Source organism: Salvelinus fontinalis, chromosome 30 (assembly GCF_029448725.1).
Source record: "Salvelinus fontinalis isolate EN_2023a chromosome 30, ASM2944872v1, whole genome shotgun sequence".
NCBI lineage: Eukaryota > Metazoa > Chordata > Actinopteri > Salmoniformes > Salmonidae > Salvelinus > Salvelinus fontinalis.
Window position 1 is genome coordinate 15,868,222 of NC_074694.1, and position 11,604 is coordinate 15,879,825.

At 40.7% G+C, this 11,604-nt stretch overlaps 1 pseudogene; it reads left to right on the plus strand.

Annotated features, from left to right (window-relative positions):
- The window catches only part of LOC129828454 (DNA primase large subunit-like), a 114,479-nt pseudogene extending 104,789 nt beyond the window's left edge, over window positions 1–9,690 (plus strand).
- The last annotated feature ends 1,914 nt before the right edge of the window (window positions 9,691–11,604 follow it).

Consider the following 11,604-nt stretch of genomic DNA (forward strand, 5'->3'; position numbering starts at 1 on the left):
AACACACATTACGGACATAACGTGAACACTATAGTGTCACCAAACCTGAGGCTTACAAAAGTCTGACTCAAGTTGCTCCACATGACAATACCAGAAAAATGGAAAGGAAAAACTTTTCATTCTCTAAAAGTTAGGTGTACTATAGATTAGAATATGTATTCTGTACAGCACAAAATGTAGATTGTCATCACACTTTCTACAAGGTTGACTGATTTGTATTACAGTAGGGAAAGTGAGGAATTAATTACTTTTTCCCAGATCTTAGTAAAACAATACAGTTTTAATTTTTATGCACCAGAAGCTGTTATCTGTTAACCATATTTTATCAAGTGTTTATTTAATACAGGTTTAACCAATTTTCTGAAATCAAATTAGTTTCAGTTGACTTCAGATGCAATTTTCCTCAGGGATTGTTAGCCTCGTCAGTTGTGTTTGGGTAGTTTTAGCATTGATATCCTGTGTGCAGTTGAAACCTACAGTGCTCCAGCTTAGAGCCCAGCTTTTATATATGAGCAGCTCAGCTTAGTGAGATTACAGCTTTGACCGCCTCAGCATTCGTGTCTTTTAAAATGAATCGGGGCATATTTTCAACTGCACTTTTTTAAGCACTTTCGATGTGTTCTCTCAACACATTAAACTGGGTTCAATGGTGCATGTAATGAAATAAAGTTGTAAGGCCTTGCTGTTACGTTCTCATGGAGTTATGGACCTTTAGGATGTTAATTTAATTCATGGTCCCCTTTTAATTGGGCCATGAAGTTCACTGTTTAAAGTCTGGTATGAAGAACATATACACGCAGCCTAACATCCCACAGTATACTTGAGAAATGCCAGCAGCATACCACCCTGCATACCACTGCAGGCTTGCTTCTGAAGCTAAGCAGGGTTGGTCCTGGTCAGTCCCTGGATGGGAGACCAGATGCTGCTGGAAGTGGTGTTGGAGGGCCAGTAGGAGGCACTCTTTCCTCTGGTCTAAAAAATATCCCAATGCCCCAGGGCAGTGATTGGGGACACTGCCCTGTGTAGGGTGCTGTCTTTCGGATGGGATGTTAAACGGGTGTCCTGACTCTCTGAGGTCATTAAAGATCCCATGGCACTTATCGTAAGAGTAGGGGTGTTAACCCCGGTGTCCTGGCTAAATTCCCAATCTGGCCCTCAAACCATCATGGTCACCTAATAATCCCCAGTTTACAATTGGCGCATTCATCCCCCTCCTCTCCCCTGTAACTATTCCCCAGGTCGTTGCTGCAAATGAGAATGTGTTCTCAGTCAACTTACCTGGTAAAATAAAATAAATAAAATATAATGTTTCGAAGTCATTTTGAAGTGTCCTGATGGGCAATGACATCTAACAAAGGTTTCAAAAAGAAGAAAGTGTTTTTTTGTGGTAATGTTTTCCTATTCTACCTTGACTAACACAATGCAGTATGGGAGAGCAACCTGAATTGGCAATATATTTTAATTAGAGTCTAGTAATCATGTTATTGTGTATTCTCTGTGGAGATCTAATATAGCATGGTATAATACAGGATCAGTAATGGTAAGTCTAACTCTACTACTTCATGTATTAAAAGTGCAGGATTTCTCCTTTTAATAGTGCTTTTAATATGGCTCCCAAGTTGCTCAGCGGTCTAAGGCACTGCATCTCAGTGCAAGAGGCGTCACTATAGTCCCTGGTTTGAATCCAGGCTGTATCACATCTGGCAGTGATTGGGAGTCTCATAGGGCGGCGCACAATAGGCCGTCATTGTAAATAAGAATTTGTTCTTAGCTGACTTGCCTAGTAAAATAAAGGATAAAATAGTTGTAGGCTATATTTTTTCGTTGTTACATTTCTTTACTGAAAAATGCGACCATATAAAACAATCATTTATACACCCATTTCACTTATATATTCCACACATTATTTCACAACAAAAGACCAGTCTAGACTTGAAATTGAGGGTTTGTATACAGCTCCTAGACATGTCTTTAGTGCATGTCTTTTTTAGACTGTTGGAGGTCAATTCTGCATCTGTGAATGTTTTGAGTACTCTACTTTTAAGCATTCAACACAGTCCATTCTTAGCACTGGTAAAAGTAGCCTTTTCATACCCAGATATTTCCATGTCTACAAATCCATAGAAAAATAATCTATTTCTATGTACAAATAATAATTTGCGTACCAAGCAATCTGTTGAGGGCTAGGGAAGGACTACAGGACAGTGTGCTAGTTTAGGGGAACAGACAACCCAAGGAGAGCTCATCTCTCTTCAAATGAAATGAATCAATTCTCCCATGTCCCCCTCAGCAACCCCCTATAGAATCTCCCTCCCTGGTACGAGTAAGTACTCTACGGTGAGCAGAGGACTCACTGACACTGTTTGTGGTTCGGCCCAGGAGGCCAATGCATGCACCATAGAGGCCCCTGAGCAGAGAGACAGGCTATGTAGGCAGCATTATTAAATGTGAGAGACTGAATCCAATGTGAGAGAAATCATTGGGAAGTGATTAATATGCATAACGTCGGCCCTCAGTCAACCGGTCTCCCTGGCGCTGCCCAAACAGACACTGCAGACCTCAGAGGCCAGACTCGCCAGACACCTACGTGACATTGCCCGCAATAAGAATGTAAGCTAACCGGTTTGTCCTTCAGAATGGCAGTCATTGATAAAGTGGAACATTGACGTTTAATCTCTCCTTAACCTCTTAAAGTCTAAGGAGTGGGAGGGTTCTAAGCTGACATATGGAATTGTTTTAAGATGGTCGTACCATAGATCATTTACTATAAATCAAATATTCAATCAAATATTGAATTTGGCCTTTACTACTATAGCCCATGGAAACGCATTGAATAACACATTCATAAATGGCAAAAAAGACAGTCAAAAAATAGTGAACTGTCTGTCCTGTATATTTAGATGACAAAGCAAAATGACAAAGCAAAAACAGGGCCTTCGGAAAGTATTCAGACCCCTTCACTTTTTCCAATTTGTTTTAGGTTACAGCCTTATTCTAAAATGTATTCAATATTTTTTCCCCCTCATCAATCGACACACAATACCCCATAATGACAAAGTCTTCTTGGGTATGACGCCACAAGCTTGGCACACCTGTATTTGGGGAGTTTCCCCCATTCTTCTCTGCAGATCCTCTCAAGCTCTGTCAGGTTGGATGGGTATCGATGCTGCACGGCTATTTTCAGGTCTCTCCAGAGATGTTCGATTGGGTTCAAGTCCGGGCTCTTGCTGGGCCACTCAAGGACATTCGGAGACTGTCCTTGACTCCTGTGTTGTCTTGCTGTATGCTTAGGGCCATTGTCCTGTTGGAAGGTGAACATTCGCTTGAGTCAGAGGTCTGGAGCAAGTTTTCATCAAGGATCTCTCTGTACTTTGCTCCGTTCATCTTTGACTCAATCCCGACTAGTCTCCCAGTCCCTGCCGCTGAAAAACATCCCCACATCATGATGCTGCCACCACCATGCTTCACCATAGGGATGGTGCCAGGTTTCCTCCAGACGTGACGCTTTGCATTCAGGCCAAAGAGTTCAATCTTGGTTTCATCAGACTAGAGAATCTTGTTTCTCATGGTCTGAGAGTCTTTAGGTTTCTTTTGGCAAACTCCAAGCGGACTGTTATGTGCGTTTTACTGAGGGGTGCCTTCCGTCTGGTCACTCTATCATAAAGGCCTGATTGGTGGAGTGCTGCAGAGATGATTGTCCTTCCATCTTCACAAAGGAACTCTAGAGCTCTGTCAGAGTGACCATAGGGTTCTTGGTCACCTCCCTGACCAAGCCCCTTCTCCCCTGATTGCTCAGTTTGGCTGGGTGGCCAGCTCTAGGTAGAGTCTTGATGGTTCCAAACTTCTTCCACTTAAGAATGATGGAGGCCACTGTGTTCTTGGGGACCTTCAATGTTTAAATTTTTTTTACTGTGTAAATTGACTGAGATTTTTTTTTTCCACCCTTCCCCAGATCTGTTCCTCAACACAATCCTGTCTCGGAGCTCTACGGACAATTCCTTCAACCTCATGGCTTAGTTTTTGCTTTGACATGCTCTGTCAACTGTGGGACATTAATTAGACAAGTCTGTACTTTTCCAAATTATGTACCACAGGTGGACTCAATTTAAGTTGCAGAAACATCTCAACGATGCTCAATGGAAACAGGATGCACCTGAGCTCAATTTTGAGTCTCATAGCAAAGGGTCTGAATACTTACTTCAATAAGGTATTTCTGTTTTCTATTTGTTATAAATTTGCAAAAAAAAATAAAAAACCTGACTTTACTTTCTCATTATGGGGTATTTTGTGTAGATTACTGAGGAATTATTTGTATTTAATCCATTTTAGAATAAGGCTGCAACGTAACAGAATGTGTAATAAATCAAGGGTTTCTGAATGATGTCTGAAGGCACGGTATATACAGTACCAGTCAAAAGTTTGGACACACCTACCCATTCAAGGGGTTTTCTTTTTTTAAACTATTTTCTACAACTATGAAATAACACATACGGAATCATGTAGTGACCAAAAAAAGTGTGAAACAAATCCAAATATATTTTAGATTCTTCAAAGAAGACACCCTTTGCTTTGATGACTGCTTTGCACACTCTTGGCATTCTCTCAACCAGCTTCACCTGGAATGCTTTTCCAACAGTCTTGAAGTAGTTTCCACATATACTGAGCACTTGTTGACTGCTTTTCCTTCACTCTGCGGTCCAACTCATCCCAAACCACCTCAATTAGGTTGAGGTTGGGTGATTGTGGAGGCCAGGTCATCTGATGCATAACTCCATCACTCTCCTTCTTGGACAAATATGCATTACACAGCCTGGAGGTGTGTTGCGTCATTGTCCTGTTGAAAACAAATTATAGTCCCACTAAGTGCAAACCAGATGGGATGCTGTGGTAGCCATGCTGGTTAACTGTGCCTTGAATTCTAAATACATAACTGACAGTGTCACCAGCAAAGCACCCCCACACCATCACACATCCTCCTCCATTCTTCATGGTGGGAAACACATGCAGAGATCATCCATTCACCTACTCTGCGTCGCACAAAGACATGGCGGTTTGAACCAAAAATCTCTAATTTGGACTCATCAGACCAAAGGACAGATTTTCACTGGTCTAATGTCCATTGCTCATGTTTCTTGGCCCAAGCAAGTCTCTTCTTCTTATTGGTGTCCTTTAGTAGTGGTTTCTTTGCAACAATTCAACCATGATTCGCTGATTCACACGATCTTCTCTGAACAGTTGATATTGATATGTGTCTGTTACTTGAACTCTGTGAATCATTTATTTGGGCAGTAATCTGAGGCTGTTAACTCTAAGGAACTTATCCTCTGCAGCAGAGGTAACACTGGGTCTTCCTTTCCTGTGGCAGTCCTCATGAGAGCCAGTTTCATCACAGGGCTTGATGGTTTTTGCGACTGCAATTGAAGAAACTTTCAAAGTTCTTAAAATGTTTCGCATTGACTGACCTTCATGTCTTCAAGTAATGATGGACTGTTGTTTCTCTTTGCTTATTTTAGCTGTTCTTCCCATAATATGGACTTGGTCTTTTACCAAATAGGGCTGTCTTCTGTATACCACCCCTACCGTGTCACATCACAACTGATTGGCTCAAACGCATTAAGAAGGAATGAAATTACACAAATTAACTTTTAACAAGGTACACCTACCTACACTTAATCGAAATGCATTCCAGGTGACCACCTCATGAAGCTGGTTGAGAGAATGCCAAGTGTGTGCAAAGCTGTCATCAAGGCAAAGGGTGGCTATTTGAAGAATCTGTTGAACACTTTTTTGGTTACTACTTGATTCCATATGTGTTACTTCCTAGTTTTGATGGCTTCACTGTTATTCTACAATGTAGAAAATAGTAGAAATAAAGAAAAACCCTGGTTATGAGCAGGTGTGTCCAGACTTTTGACTGGTACTGTATGTGTGTATATATTCATATTTATTTTACACATATTTAACCCCTTTGTTTAGATAGGCACAAAACTACCTCCATAATTCCATTAATTAAGACCAAAAAAAAATCTCCCTAGCTAAACTGAGGAATTTTGATGGCAAGTTTTTTTAATGTTACTTAGATTGATGAGCCGGTGCATCCATAGACTAGGGGATTTTAAGATGTTTCTGAGAAACTAGGCCCTGGTCGATAGCTTAAGGAATAAAATAAAAAAAGATTGTTGGGATTTTGTGCTTCACATTATTGTAACACAAACCTTGATAATTTCAAGTTATCTCCCTCTTTTTATCTGTGCTGTATTTAAGTGTCATGGAAAGTATTATTTCCAGTAATACTTTGAGCCTCACGTTAATGCCATGCTGTGACGTTTCTCATAATTAGCAAACGCAAAACATAAGAGCCTTAACACAAATGCTCCATCTATAATAGCAATTTTTATTATTTTTATTATTATTTTCTTTAGTTTATTTGGTAAATATTTTCTTACTCTATTTCTTGAACTGCATTGTTGGTTTAAAGGGCTTGTAGAAAGTAAGCATTTCACAGCAAGGTGAATTGTATTTTGTATTTGGCGCATGTGACAAATAACATTTGATTTGATTTTGATTAGAATTATTCCTGCAACTGCTTATAGCGTCTAGCCAATGCTATTGGTTAACGTCAAATCCTCAACATTCCTGTTCTATACAAATAATAATTGAAGATCTCTTTATAACTCCCAACACCTCTCATCTCTGTTTTCGCTCTACTTTCCTTTCTTGTTTTCTGATCCTGGAGTTGATCGAGGGAATTCACTGACCTGCCAGAAGTACTCTGAGCTGTCACACAGTGTAAGGACGCCTTTCATTCGGGGACGGATGTAATTGGGGCGGCCTGCCCGCCTTTGTGAGGGCCTTGGGGAGGACCCTGCATCTCATGCATGAAGTCTCTGGAGGAGCACCAAACTCACATCCATCATTAGTCGTCATAGCCGTTTAAGTTGTATGGGTTTATTATGAGATTTTAGATTAATTTAGGCCTTAATGAGTATTTATTTGATCTAATGTATTTTAGTGGAGGACCTTTGGATCAGCAGTTTGTCACGTTCAAGGTTATTAATATCCCTATTTAAGATGGAGGATGTGAAAAAAAAGTGGAGCAACATGTTTTCATTGTTCTTTATGTCTGTGCTGTTATGTACGTTGATCATAGCGATTTCTCTGACATACCGCTAAATCACGGGGTTTGGTAATGTGCTATTTTCGGGAAGCCATAAAAGCGGCAGTTTGGGAAGTTGGTCTATCCAATACATGTTGACAATATTCGTCAGATTTTCCGTGCTGCTCTGTTTATTCTATTCAAATTGGACACTCTACAAACTGACAGAATCGAGAGAGTTGGTGTTTTAAGTGTTTCGGTGTGAAGGCAATAATCTAGAGATGTCAGTCAGGATTATTTCTTTATCACGTGCCCCTGTCCCTCAGCATTCAACGCAGTTTTAGTGCCAGAATCCTGGTGAGAATGTGGGAACGTAGCACCAAGATAGAAATGTTGACTATCTGCTATGTGACAGTTTAATTTGAGTCTGAGAAGGAGAGAAGGGAGCGGTCTTTGATGTGATGTATTTGCCATCGCTCCGGTGCAAAGTTTATTCAGATGCAGTTAATATCCTCAATCACATTTCAATCTGATAACCCAGAGAGAGTACATGTATAAGACTTCATACCTTAATCCCCAATATGTTTTAATGGGACAGATTTCTGATCAATCTGATTCAATAAGGTTTTAGACTAGCTAGCCTTTTTTTGTTACTTGATATAAGTCACTTTGAAAGTCGGTCCCGATGAAAGCCACTTCAGTTCGTGAAGAGAGGACAGGCAAAGGACACTGTCTGTTGTGACCTAGCTACACCTGTGGGGGGGTCACATTCTTCCTGGTTACCAGCCTAAATTATTGTTATTGGCCTCCTACTCTATGTAACTTCTTTACAACAAAAGTTGTCTTACTTACAATATCAATATATCTAGAATAGATAGTATCATAAATGTCCCTAAACTAGTCCACCATTGCAATACATCGCTTTGCTACTAAGCTTAAGAGTTATGATTCATATTTATGGTGATTGTTTCTCCTCTCATTTAGTGTTCTAATTTACTCAAATTGTCACGGAGAATGATTTCAATGCCTCTAAAGTGTTTTTCAGTGAATTCTGACTGACTCGTGAATTTATGAAATTTCTGACTCATTTTTTGGTGCTGTCGTCCGAACTGCACGTTTGTGACATGAATATGCAAAGCATTGCTGTTTTGTGTGGGGGGTCTGGGCCATCCCCCAAATCTACAGCCACTCATCTCATCTCTAAGTCATCATGGGACACAAAGACGACCAACTCATTTCCCCCTTACCTGGGACTGGGAGAATTCAAACTCTGCCAAATGTCCTACCTGGTTCCAGATCTGTGGGTTTGTACAGATAGATCGCAGTCGTTCCTCCGTCCTTGGCAGCGTTTATTAAAGGTCAAAATAGAATACTTAAATTATTAAATATTTACACTGGTGATAAATCAAACAATAGAAAGAGTGATGAAATAGTGTCCAGTGGAGCACTCCGATATGCTTCACCTCGGATTAGGGGAGGGGGCGGAAGGGGCGGGGCCTGCAGCGAAATCATTCAAAGATTGTTTCTGATTGTTGCATGTTTATGCATTTTGTCATTTTTCACAGCCAGAAGGCCAAGTGCCATTTGCTGTAATGTGGTGAAACAGACAGATCAGGGTGTAATGGAAATCTCTCTACTCAGCAACCTGTGGCTCTGAGATTTTTCCCCCATTCCTAAAAAAACAAATATTTTTAAAAAGTTTGCTGGACAGACCGTGAACAGAGACAGGATAGTAAGCAGGAGAGATAATGTTTTTTTCTTAGATCAGTACTGAACTCGTTTATTTGATTCTTGTTTTTGTAAGAAGTCTATTTCCATCGAAGGGCTGCTGAGATATGTAGGTGTACCTATCCCCCCCCCCCCCCCCATGCTTGTTCCAATACAGTCTAGTAGTTAGCTAGAATTTTCCTAGCTAGACAAAGGAATTGGACAATGATCAAGATGATGGCAGGAGAGAGACTAATCAGGGAGACTTCAAAGCCGGTGTGTTCCATCCCAATCACACAGCCAGGCTTGAAAGATGAGGGAGGAATTGCAGCATTTCACTACACCAGTACAATGAAAATTATAAAATAACTGAAGCTGAGATTTTTTCTGTCTAACATGTCTGTCAAAGCTGACCATTGCTACTCTTTCTAGCTCATTAACATTTGAACCGGTATTCTTTTTACCGTCTGACACCTTACAAAACTTTTTTCTGTTTTGTGTTGTCAGATTGAGGACTCTGGGCTCTCGCTCAATCACCCCGGCCAATACTTCATGGAGAGCCAGAAGCTGTTAGGTGGTCCTGTGGCTGGGGTGAAGGTGGAGGTGAAGCGGGAGGACAACCCCGCCACCAACCCCCCAACACGCCCAGGACACACCAGGACCAGGGAACCTGTCTCAGGAGGTGGCAGCAGAAATGACAAAGGACCTGGATTCTTTCTTCCAAGATGCCTGATATTGTCTTACTCATCCCTGATCACATTTCCCCACTATTATTTTAAATGAATTTTAAATCCAATATATATTTTTTTACAAAGAGTAATACTTTTCTATACTTCTCTAAAACATTTTGTTTAGCTTCCGTTTTACCTCCACATGCATGAACAAGTGGGCCAGCTGCAACAGAGCCTGGGCTCGAACCCAGAATCTCAGGTGGCACAGCTAGCACTGCGATGCAGTGCCTTAGACCACTGCGCCACCCGGGAGGCTCCCACATAACCATTTCTGTGTGGATCTTGAGGTCTGTTTTGGGTCATTGTCTTGTTGGAAAGTCCACCTACGGCCAAGTCCCAGCCTTCTGGCAGAGGTAACCAAATTGTCAGCCAAAATTGCCTGATACTTGGTGGAATTCATTATGCCATCAATCTTAACCAGTGCCCCTGGACCTCTGGAATTAAAACAACCCCAAAACATCACTGACTCCCCTCCATATTTCACCGTGGGTATGAGGTGCCTCTCCTTGTATGCATCTCTGTTTCGACGCCAAACATGCCGATGCTGTATCTGAACAAAACTGTCAATTTTGGTCTCATCTGACCAGAGCACCTTCTTCCAATCATAATTTAAATGATGTTTGGCAAACTCCAAGCGCTTGCGTCTGTGTCTTGGGGTCATTAAGGGCTTTTTTTCTGGCAACCCTTCCAAAGAGACTGTGGTTGTGGAGGTGGCGTCTGATGGTGCTTTTTTAAACCTGGTGACCCCAAGACGACACCAAGGCCTGAAATTCTTTCACAGTGATTCTTGGGGATTTTGTTGCTTCTCTCACGATCCTCCTCCCTATCCCGGGGGGGCAAAATGCATTTGCGTCCTCTACCCGTGAGGTTTTCAACTGTTCCATATCTTTAGAATGTTTTAATAATTGCCCTGACAATGCTCAGTCATATATTCAATCGTTTGTGGATCTTCTTGTAGCATTACCAGATTTATGAAGGTCTACGACCATCTGCCCCTTTTGAACTGCCAGTTCTTTTCTTTTCTTCATGGTGTTGGATGAGAAAGGGATATTGCATGCATGTTACCTCATTTTTATACCCTAGAGAAAAAGGAAGTGATGTAATGGCTCAATATAGTTCCTTAACACTTAGATAAACTTAAATAAGTGGAATATAATTCCTGGTTTAATTTTGGTTGATGTTATTTACAATAATATTTAAGGGTGCCATTAATTGTGAAACCTTGATTTGGAGGACATTGATTTTTTATTAAATCAATAAATTATTTTGGTGGGTTCCATTGAAACAATAATAAAGTACAGTATTTCTCATATGTTGGTCTTTTGAGTTTGTCTCTATAATTATATTGTTTATATTTTTTTTAAGTATTGTTTGTGCATTGCTAGTCAGGGGTGCCAGTAATTTTGGAGCCCACTGTAGTCATAAAATTTGATAATATGAAGATCTTCTCTTTTGTGGTTATTTGTTGGTTGTCAAATGCAATACAATACCTATCAAAAGCTGAATCTCGACCTCAACCAAAATCTCGGGATTTACCGACAGTTGAACTACAATCCTCAAACCTAAAACACATTGGAGCGGTTTGATTTACCGACAGTAGAACTACAATCCTCAAACCTAAAACACATTGGAGCGGTTGGATTTACCGACAGTAGAACTACAATCCTCAAACCTAAAACACATTGGAGCGGTTGGATTTACCGACAGTAGAACTACAATCCTCAAACCTAAAACACATTGGAGCGGTTGGATTTACCGACAGTAGAACTACAATCCTCAAACCTAAAACACATTGGAGCGGTTGGATTTACCGACAGTAGAACTACAATCCTCAAACCTAAAACACATTGGAGCGGTTGGATTTACCGACAGTAGAACTACAATCCTCAAACCTAAAACACATTGGAGCGGTTGGATTTACCGACAGTAGAACTACAATCGTCAAATCTGAAACACATTGCTGTGATGGATCTTAATTTTCTCTCTTTGTTAAAAGAGACTTTGGTACAATTCAATTTTTTTAAATAATCTGTTTGGGAATGGTATTGCCTCAGTTTGTTCTCTTCTTCG